Below are 11,748 nucleotides of genomic sequence, written 5' to 3' on the forward strand. Positions count from 1 at the left end.
TGAGAGACTCTTCAATGCCATCACTTTCACCACTCCTCAAATCCTCATTCCAGGGTCAGGGAGATTCCAGAGGGTAGGGCGTCTGCAACTTGGGTTCAATCTCTGGCAGCACAAATGGCTCCTCTAGATCAGGAGTGATCCCTGAGTGTTGAAGAAACCAAATTTATTCTATTCAGGATCATTCTTCTTTGCTTGTGCTTGTCGCTCATGGACTGGACTGCTGCTATCTTTTACTAGTTAGCTGTAAGCTTGGGGTGGAAGTTTCCTAACCCTGTTTTATTCTCTTCAGTCTTGTGTGGATTATTTCCTGTGTCAGTGTTTGTTTCCAGACCCACATCCCCCAATCCGTCAGGATTGGGGCATGAGGATTCCCCTTCACTTGACACCCAGAACTTGGACATTGTCTACTACTAATGAGATGTCCTTTGGGTGATTTCATGGTTAGTCAAGTGGATAATTCCACCTTGGATAAAAATTCTAGTTCCTCTTTCATTCAAAGTTCTGACAATGGCTTGACTTTGGATTGAGGGACCTTGGCTTATCTTCACATATATTGCTACCTTCTTTATTCCAACAATAAATATAAAATATACCAAAGTAGAAATTTACATATTGGTTATTCTGGTGTTGATCCTAATTGGCATAATTTATGTGTACCATGAAATGTGGGATGCACCAGCCAAACCTTCCCAAACGACTCAAACTTTGGAAAACAAAAGCACTTTCCCACTAGTGACAAGTGCTCAAGCCAAAAGATCTGAGGCTGGTAATTAGTCACCCTCCACTGGCGCAAGACCAGAGGAATTGCCAGCTGCTGAGATGAATATACCAGATGAAACAAATGCTGAAAATGAGCCAGCAGGGGCCAGAGAGATAGCGTGCAGGTGGGGTATTTGCCTTGCATGCAGAAGGACGGTGGTTCGAATCCCGGCATCCCCAACAGTCCTCCGAGCCTGCCAGGAGTGGTTTCTGAGCTCAGAGCAGGAGTGGCCCCTGAGCACTGCCAGGTGTGACCCCCCCCCCCATAAAAACGAAACATGAAAAAAGAAAGAAAGAAAAAATGACCCAGCAACAGTCCACTTTGATGTTGTATCAGAAAATGGGTCATAAGATTATCCTCATTTCTCCTCTGGTGCAACTCCATAGATGGTGTGGGACAAGTACAGATCTAGAACTGGCTCCCTCCCATCAGAGAAACAATCAAACTTCAACCTGTATAGGAGTACACATGAGATTTCTCAGTCTATTTAAGAAGGCGTGCTCTCAGTGTGGTCCACTTTTCCTTTTTGTGTTGAATTCCTCACTTTCTGGAGTGAAGGACTGTAATACTGTTATCAAGACGTGCCTAAGTTCTCTCCAGCTGATGCAGTGGAATATGTGGTTTTCTGATGGAGCAAAACCCAAGATTAATAGATCATTCTGGAAGAATGGTTTCTGGAGTTCAGTGTCTTACGAACTTTTGATAGGAGAAGGGACTTTCTAAGACCCACAACAGGAGGCAACTTTACCCCGTGCTGTTTTAGAACTGGTCAGAGATATTGCATTATGTGCTTAGGAGTAGATTAATGTGGATGCAGAATTAAAGGACATGATTAAAAAAATCTTTCAGGCTTCTTTGGATACATATACAGACTTTCTGGGGAAATTTATAGATGCTATCAGGAGGCAGGTTAGAAGCAAAGAAATAAAACAGCTCCTGACAAAACTTTTAGTTTTTGAATATGTCAGTGAAGATTGTCAGGCTATGATATGTCATATAAGGGAGAAAGAAGATGTCATTGGATTTCTACAGGCTAGTAGGAACATCACTTTATTCAGTTTCAGAGTTTCTATTAATTCTAGGGAGACACCTTAGTGACTTACTCCATACAAAGAAAATTCCAGGGAACCAGAATGGAACCAGTTGTCCTGTTAGTAGATATGGTGGGCCTCAAACAAGGAGATAAACTGGAATTTGGGCCAGAGATTATTTCTCATTTTGTTGTGTTTTGAGTAACTGAGGAAGAGTTCCAAACCCAGCTCCATGAGTTCAGGTCAGATGCTTTCACTATGACAAACTGGAATATTAGCAAAGACTGGTTCCTTGAAGTCAAGACCTAACTGTTCAGTCTTGGAAAATTGAGTCAGGACGATCCCAGGCTTCACAATATCAGGGGACCTTTTCATCAACAATTAAGCTTCCCAATTTGGGCCAAGAGAGCTCCAAACTATAGACTCATTAAAGCCTGCTACTGCAGGAAGCTGTGCATTGAATATACTCTGCCTTGAAAAAAGTACAACACCAGCACAGTGCCCTCACAAGTTATGATTTTATTAAGGAGTCAAGTAAAGATGAAGTTAAGGAATTAAGGAATCATTTTTATCCCAATTCCTTCAGAAACTGTTGGCTTGATAATGGAGAGAAGTAGTCTGACTATTAAAGGTATTTTTTTCAATCAGGGAAGTATAGATTCTGACCATATAATAATCATTCTTATTTCTGTGCCCACAGTATGGACTTTTGGAAAAGGTGAAACACGGGGCCGGGAAGGTGGCGCTAGAGGTAAGGTGTCTGCCTTGCAAGCGCTAGCGTAGGACGGACCGCGGTTCGATCCCCCGGTGTTCCATATGGTCCCCCCAAGCCAGGGGCGATTCCTGAGTGCATAGCCAGGAGTAACCCCTGAGCGTCAAACGGGTGTGGCCCAAAAACCAAAAAAAAAAAAAAGAAAGAAAAAAAGAAAAAGGTGAAACATAGCTCAAATTTTATTACTTGCTTATGTTATGCCAGGCCACTCAGATCATCCCTGGGCTGGAAGTTTTGGAAGTACAAACCTTGATGCCTCTGTTCACACTCTAATAGCAGTTTCTTCATTAGATTTTTATCTTTAAATAAGTGTCCTGCCAATTCTAAAATAAGGAAGTAGAATGCATATTATCTATCAGTGAGTCCCTTCAAAGAGCTTTATCAGACTTCTCAGGAGAGATATCCTCCCATTATCCTGATGGAAAGGCCTGAGATTTTTTTTCTGAAGGATGCATTTTTGTAATCTCTATAATCCGTTTCTTCCCACCACCTGATGCCTCTGTGTACTATATTGATGTATCATCATCAGGAAAAGGCAGTATCACTGGTCCCTCACTGAACACAACAGTGTCTACAAATTACAAGACCACTCAACAAGTGAAATTTGCTACTTTAATTTACTTACTCTCCCATGTTTCATAACAATGCAAAGTAGTAAGTGACTCAGCCTTTTTCCTGTGATTGTCACTGCCTCTTTAAATGGTCATAACCAAGTTGTTCAAAATTTGCTTCAGCAATTACAAGCCCTTTTACAAAAGCATTCTGAGCCAATTTTATTGCTCATAAAATCCGTTCTGGCCTTCCAGGGCCAATGGTTCAAGAAATGAAACTGCTGACCATTTAGCCATGTCAATGTTTAAGTCAACTGCAGAATAACATGCAACACTCCATACAAATTCCCATCACCATCACATGGACTATCACATTCCATGGAGGCAAGTCAGAAATATTGTTGATAAATGTCTCATGTGCATAACTTGTTATAAAAGAACAATGTAGCTGAAGCCAATTCCCGAGGTTTGCTGACAAATGAATGATGGTGAATGGATATTACACATGTTAACTTCTTTCTACACACTATATCCACGTGGCTGTGAATACTTACTCTAATTTTATATGGCAATTCTGATAACTGCTGAATGAGTTAAAGCTTTTTTCACCTTCTTGCTACTATATTTTTCCGTCATGGGCATTTTCCAATACATAAAAATGGACAATGGCCCCACCTACACCAGTAAAACTTTTCAGTCACTTTGCAAAGAATGACAAATCACACAGAACACTAGTATCATCTATATCCTCAATGATAAGGTATAGTTGAAAGATCTCAGAGTACCCTCAAAACATAATTATTAAATTACAGAAAAAGGGGCATGCCACTGTTGGACATTTTATCCTTAACACTATTTTCACTAAACTTTTTTAATTTACCTCAATGACACCCCTACACAGCTTCAGAAAGATACCTTAAAGAGGATGAACAGATACAAAAAAAAATCACCTACTTGGGTAAAACTTGATAATGAATGGATTGTTGGTATTCCCCTCATTTGAGGAAAAGGATATTCTTATGTTTCCACAGATGGCAACTCTGCCAAGAAACTCTAAGTACTACTATGCCTTGTCAAAAGCAGGCATCTTATAAAAATAAAAATCAGGCACCAGTTCATGTAAGGAATTCTCCAAACCTAAGACTGCATGCCAGCCCCAGAACCAACACAGACTACATGAGAGGACCAAAATAGGAAACCAATTTTGACCTTAATAGGTAACTGGGATAATAAGCTAATACCTCATACTGAGGCAGAAACTATGGGGATTGGAAATGACCAGTTTCAGAATCTCAGTTCTGTAGATAAGGGAACTGGCCTGGTTCTCATCAGACTTTATAATTTAGGAAACACTTGTTACGTGAACTCAATATTACAATGCCTGTGTAATATTCCAAGTTTGACTGATTATTTTAACCAGAACCATTACAAAGATGATATTAACAGGACAAATTCATTGGAACATAAAGGCAAAGTGGCAGAAGAATTTGGTAAAATTATGAAAGCTCATGGGCAGGACAACACAGGTCTATCAAACTAAAATACTTTAAGATAACCATTGGGAAGCTAAATGATTAGTTTTCAGGGTACAGTCAACAAGATTCACATGAACTACTTTTATTTCTGATGATCTCCATGAAGACCTGAACAAAGCTGACAGGCAGAAAAGACATAAAGAGGAAAATAATGATTATCTCGTTGACTTAAAAGCTACAGAGCAAGCTTGGCAGAGACACAAGCAGTTTAATGAATCTATTTTGTTACACTTTTCCAAGGCCAGTTTAAGTTCAGAATCCAATGTCTCACCTGTCACAAAGAACCTTGGACATTTTAGATTTTTTACTCACTTATCTTTGCTTTTGTCATCTATGGATAAATTCACATTGAAAGATCTCCTTAAGTCAATTTTCAAAAAAGAACTGAGAGACAGTAATAGGTTTTATTGCAGTCATTGCAACACACAGCTAGATTCTTTAAAATGTTTAAATTTGATTGTGTGAATGAATTTGAAAGTATGAAAAACGAGACTAGCAAAATGTTTGAAAAATTTTAGCCATTCCTGAGAAGTGCTAGGAATGCAAAGCAAAATATCTGTAGCAATGTGGGAGTGTGGGGTTAGGATCAGAGCCATGGGGACTGTTGGTCCAAAGAAGTTTCTACACTTGCCATTCGCACGTTTATTGCTTTTGAATGAAAGGAATTAGTTGTTTAGGGGAAAATATTTAAAATTTGGAAACTGCCACCTGTGTTTCTAACACATTTGAAGTGGTTATTTTTTTGTTGTTTTTTTTTTGGGGGGGGTTTGGGGCCACACCCAGTAATGCTCAGGGGTTACTCCTGGCTATGCGCTCAGAAGTCGCTCCTGGCTTGGGGGACCATATGGGATGCCGGGGGATCAAACCACGGTCCTTCCTAGGCTAGCGCTGGCAAGGCAGACACCTTACCTCTAGCGCTACCACACCGGCCCCATGAAGTGTTTTTCTTATGGCAATAAGTGGATGAAAAAACTACAGACCTAAGTGGTCTTTCCTTTAGAATACCTTGACTTGTCACGTTATGCTATGGATTCTAGGAACTATTTCAAAAGATTTAAAGGGAATATTTTTATCTCATTTGTATATATATTTAGATGAATTTCCTTAAAGTTTGTAATTCTTTATTGTGTATTTCCTTATGTAGATGTAGTTACCCCCACCTTTTTGGATTTATTTAATAAAAAAATTGCTAGTAGATATGTATTTCTTGGGTTTTGTGTTTCAAATAGAACCAGATTATAGGAATTGTTTAGATTGTTATTATTACCCCCAGATGCACCAATAGTATTCTTGAGCATTTCCCTTTTTGCAGACACAATAAAATGAGAGATATTTTAGGCATAAAGAGAAGTTCCTGTCTAATAGGAATAGGAACTCTAAAAGTATTTGCTGCAAGGGGGCCTTTCATCCTGAGCATTTGTCATAGTGAGTTGGCTTAGGCTTCAGTCACTGACATCAGCCATGTACCCTTAAACCTTGGGTCCCATCTTTGGAACAAGTACAGTTTCTGCACCAGAGCCCGTATATGACCTCCTACCTAGGCAGGCCCTAGTGCTACCTTGGCATTGACATGACCAGGATGGGCTCCTATGCCACCCTGATGATGACTTTGAAATCAGTAACAACAACTTGCTTTCAGGGAGAGTTTTCTTGCCATGCCACCTAATGGTGAGATAAAACCAGGAGACACTTTATAATGCCCTGACTTCAATATAAGATCAGTGCAAAATCCAAGATCTTTAATTACTAAAGTCTGACAGTGAGAACTGTCATAAGTAGAACTTTTCTTGGGACCATGAAGAAAGACTTTGGGGTTAGACAAATTAGTATGCTTGGAGCCTATAGTTGGTCTTATGATAGGATGCTTCCTAGTGGAGACACCCTTTTTTAGGCCAAAGGTTTTTCCTTTCTATTTTCCACAACTTTTGCTGCACCTATGCAATAAACCTGTCAACTTTTTTTTATCTTTTAGATAGGGGCTCTCACCTTTTGCATAGAACCTTGGGACATGAATTACTTTGTTTTACCTCATATTTCTTCATTTTTTGTAAAATTAAAAGGTGGAGTTGTTGGAGTAACTGGTTTTCATTCTATTCAGGATAATTATTCTTTGCTTGGATTTAAAGTACCTCTGAATTGGTCCCTTACCCTATCTGTTCTCTACCGAAGGGTGTGGTCTTTCTCTTCCCAATAAAGATTTTTGGTCTCGGGGTGAATTTTACCTGTGATTTTGGTTTCCATAACTAATCTCTTCATTTGCTGGTATCTTTTGCTAGAGAGCTGATATCTTGGGGTGGAAGTTTTCTAACACTTTTTTATTCTCTTCTATTTTCTGAGATTATTTCCTGAGTCATATTTTGTTTCCAAAATTGTACTTCCCAATTCCTTGGGAATGGGGCATGATGCTTTCACTTTACCTGAATACAAGTACAAGAATAGGCTCTGAGTACCCTTCCACCCACACCCACCACCCAAATTCTCATTTGGTCAATATACAGTGAAATCCTTTAGTCAACAATGAACTTGATTTGAGAAGTAAAAAGTCAGTATAAACAGGAGGTTTGTCTAGTTCAGACAGACCTATGTCCAAATTCTGACTGACCACTTCCCTTATCTGCTAAGTTTACCCTACTTCTGTTTTCTCAATACTTAAAAAGGGGGGTTATAGCATCCACATTATAACAATATTTCTACAGCTCATCAAAAAGTTTTACAAAAATGTAAAGACAAGGCTGGAGAGGGGCCGGACAGTGGCGCTAGAGGTAAGGTGCCTGCCTTGCCTGCGCTAGCCTTGGATGGATCACGGTTCGATCCCCCGGCTTCCTATATGGTCCCCCAAGCCAGGAGCAACTTCTGAATGCATAGCCAGGAGTAACCCCTGAGTGTCACCGGGTGTGGCCCAAAAACAAAAACAAAAACAAAAAAAGTCTGGAGAGAGTCTCATGAATAAGTTTTCCTTGCATACACCTGACCCAATCTCAGGCACCAGAAGTAGAGATCCTTGAACACAGAGCCAGTAAGTAAGCCCTATTGCACCACTAAGTATGGCCCCAAAACATTAACAAGAACATGAACACAATAAGTTTTTGCCTACCTGTTTCTCTATTATGATGTTAACTAAAAAAAAAAAAAAAGAAACAACTCAAGGGTCTATAGATAGTTGACAGAATAAAGAACTGGTGGTCATTTATACAACGGAATTGTATTGAAGTATTTTAAAAGATAAAATTTTGCCATTGGCAACAAAAGGGAAGAACTCAGAGTGAAGGAAAATAAGTGAGTAGGGAAATGACAAATGACAGGTAATTTCTACCCTGGCCTGCAATGTATGGATTATAATATAAAATTGAAGAGACAAAAAAAAAAAACAAAAAAACAAAAAACTGGACATTGATCATGAACTAGGATCACCCAAGGAGAAGGGAGTGAAGACATAATTTAGATAAGGGGGAGGCAAATTCTCCTCTCCTAAAGGTATCAAATCTTAGTATGAAATTGCTTTTTTTAAGCAATTTTAAAAATAATTTAATTTAAGCAATTAAGAAAGCACAATTTTCTTGGCATAAGTAATTCTGATGAATAAGGTAAGAAATCTGAATAGGCAAAGTAGCTAAACTGTGCTCCAAAGTACATAAATATCACTGAATGCTTGTCAAAATGCTTGTCATACTAAACAGGATGTTTACTCACCTGTATTTGTATAGATAGCATCTGACCTTAAGCTTACATTTTCAGCTTAGTTTCTAGTTTCTATGCACCCAAAAGACTAGCTACCTTGCATAAGATGAATTGTTTTCAATAGTGATAAAATGAACTACTTCTCTTTGTAAAGCACTTTACATATAAATGCTATGTCATTTTATCCTTTTAACCACTCAGCATTTTTATTCTGCATAAACAAGAAAGCAAGTTCAAAGAGGCGAAATTGGTCCTATTCGCTTAAGTCAGAAAGCAGTAAAGGGAGAATTGAGGAAAATGGTTTCTGTTAAGATCTGAAGTCAGAGTCTGGAAGAAGTCTATCCAGGATGCTTCAGCCACTTGTAATTAGGCTATCATGTGCTTAGAATTTGAAAGCACCTTCACTCTCACTAGATTTTAGTTGACACCTTGGATTTGGAGTATAAATATCAGCATGGAGGTTGCTATTCTAGAGAACTGGTGGGGTGGAAGGAAGAAGTTTAGGGTAAGTGCCTGAGAACTTAAGCCAGAGCATGTAAGTCAAAGTTCTATCAGAGATACTTTTTTTTAAAGTTCAGCACTAAATCCCTATTGTTGTGATCTTAAATGAGGAAAATGGGTAGGAGGAAGGCATATTACTTTTTTCACTGTGTCCAAATAAGCAATGGAATAGGAGCTTTATAGATGACCTCTTCCCTTAATTCTCACAACATTCCTAACAGATGCAAGCCATTTGAATCTGATTGAGAGATTAAGAATTTATTACAGTTCATATTGTTCTAATTGGCATATCCAGGTTGTGATACCAGACCTAACTCCTGTCCATTTTCTTTGTTTGATTTTGAATTGTTTTTTTTTTAGAACACCAGGAGGTGATACTGTCTCCCGTCACTATTCAAATGGAACTGCTGCCCTCTTTCTAGAGTGTCTACGAGGGCATATTTGCTCAATAGCATATACATGAGATCCAGAACTATTATCAATAGTATCGAAGATATTTGTGAACCTTCTCAAATAAGCCAGTTTTTCAAAATAATAAGATAAGAATACTAACTTTATTGGGGGTGATTATGGAATTAAGAAAATAAAAATTCTGTACCTTTTCCGAAAGTGAAGCTAACAAAAGAGTAAGAACTGTGAAAGTTGAATTAAGTAGCTTCAGGTCTCCTGGGAGTTTTCTCATGGCTCAGTGTTCCATCTTCTTTTTTCCAGCCTAATGGAGAAACTCTGTGGTGAAAATGACTCCCCAAAGAATATTTGGCCTGAACTTAAGTCACATCTGATCTCATCTGAGCTCTGTCCTGGACTGACTGGATAACAGTGCTCACTCCCCATCTTGATTGTCCAAAATGGAAATTTGACAGTGAGATATGCTTTTCCTGGGGAGTGTTCATTTTTTTTTCCGAGTAAGTTTGTACTAAGACTTATTGTGTATTAACTTGGAGTTATAGGATCAAAACTTCATCAAGAATATTTACATAGTTGTTTTGTTTTTAATATGTAAGGGGACTATTAAAGCATTCTGAATTTTTACAGTGATGAAAAGTAGAAAAGTCAACCGGTGAATGCTATTTTAAAAATAAAATGCCTTGTAATTTTTCTACTTGAAACAGAAGTTACTTGTCCATCTATGAACAAATCTGACTTTACTAGAAGATGATATTAATTTAAAAATAATTATTTTATTTCTATTTATATGCCCTACTCTAAAATAATGTGTCAATTTTAAATTATTAGTTTTTCTTTTATGATGCAATTACAGATGCAATTTCCTATTTTTTTTTACTATTTTTTTTTTTACTATTCTTTTTGTCTCTTGGATCTTATGCATACATGGAAGCATCTTGACACTAGGAGTTAAATAAGCAACAACAGAATTTTTTTTAAGAAAAGTAAATTTTTATGCAAAGGAAATTCAAGTTGTGGGCATCCTTCAACCCAATGATCCAGTATATCTATTCTCACTTTAGTAGTATTGTAGTCTTATCTCACCTTTGGCAGTATTACTGTGCCTCTTGTAGCATGATGATAAATATTCTACCATGCCAGATTTGTAGTTGGCTCTGACAGATTAACAACCTCCACTGACTCTAAACTGAATGTAAGTGAAATAAGAATTCCAGAGTATGTCTCTAAAAAGATGTATTGACTATGATTTTGGCCAGGATGAGCTTTGTAAGTTTATAAACATTTTACCTGAGGGATAGTTGGAATAAAATTCAATAGATATTATGTGAGTATGGCTAAACCAGACAATCTTACACATTTAAATTAAAGAAAAGAATTAGGGTCAATGGTAGATCTGGAAGTTCAGTGTCTAATTTACCTGACATGCATTATTTTGTAAGTCAAGTAGGAATATATATCCCTAACTTGTTGCCAAATGAGGTGGTATTTGATAATATAATGACTTAATATCTATAGAGTATGCACAAAATTGCCTTGTAAATACATACTCAACAAAAGATACCTGTTATTATTTCTGTACACTTTGAATAGTAGTGCAATGGTGAATTTACAAAGACTACTATATTTTAGGTACATCATATTCACTCCAATCCGAAGCATCCACAAACCCAAAATCTGCACCTCTACTTTCATTCCTCTCATGTGGAAATAAGGAGTCAAATTAGATAATATTTTCTTCCCTTTCAACTCCAACATTGATATGATCTTTAAACTAAGCAAGGTAAATTTGGAGAACAGAAAGGTAATACATAGGTTGCAGCACTTGACTGAAGCCTTGGTTTGATTCCTGACACCATATATGTTGTCTGAACACAGTTAGGCATGGCCCTTAAGAACCACTGAGTGTGGCCAAAGAAAACAACAGCAACAAAAAAGAATGCATTAGTTAAGTTGTGGGAGAAATAGTTTTTGTGATAGGAACAGATGACTAGCATGTGTATGACCTTGAGTTCAGCCACTATAAACACTAGCAATGACCCTAATTTTAAAAGTGAACAGAGAGAGGTAGGGAGAATTTAAAGGCTAGCAAGTATGTCTGGCAGGCAGCAGGCCCTGAGTTTTATCTCTCACATTGTACTTAACCCTAACCCTGGTGGGTGTGCCCTGGTGACTCCCAGCAACACTGAGCCCAACAGCATCAAATCACAAACCCAAGCATTAAATGGCCCAGCCCACAGAATTGGGTTAAGTATTGCCTGGCACTCTTAACCACTACAGGGGAAGAAAAAATATTCATATTAATTAAAACCTACAAAAAGTGAGTTTTCTAAATAAGTATACCATCTTCCCTTACAAATGGTGCCAGGGAAAATTGGCACAAATTTGAAGGTGGGGGGGGATACACTAGGTGATGTTCAGGATATGAAATGCTGAAGATTGAACCTAGGCTGGATGCATGCAAGACCATTATTCTGAGTATAACTTTATAAGTCAGAAAATTAGGAGTCAGAGT

Source organism: Suncus etruscus, chromosome 11, assembly GCF_024139225.1.
Source record: "Suncus etruscus isolate mSunEtr1 chromosome 11, mSunEtr1.pri.cur, whole genome shotgun sequence".
NCBI classification, from domain to species: Eukaryota; Metazoa; Chordata; class Mammalia; order Eulipotyphla; family Soricidae; genus Suncus; species Suncus etruscus.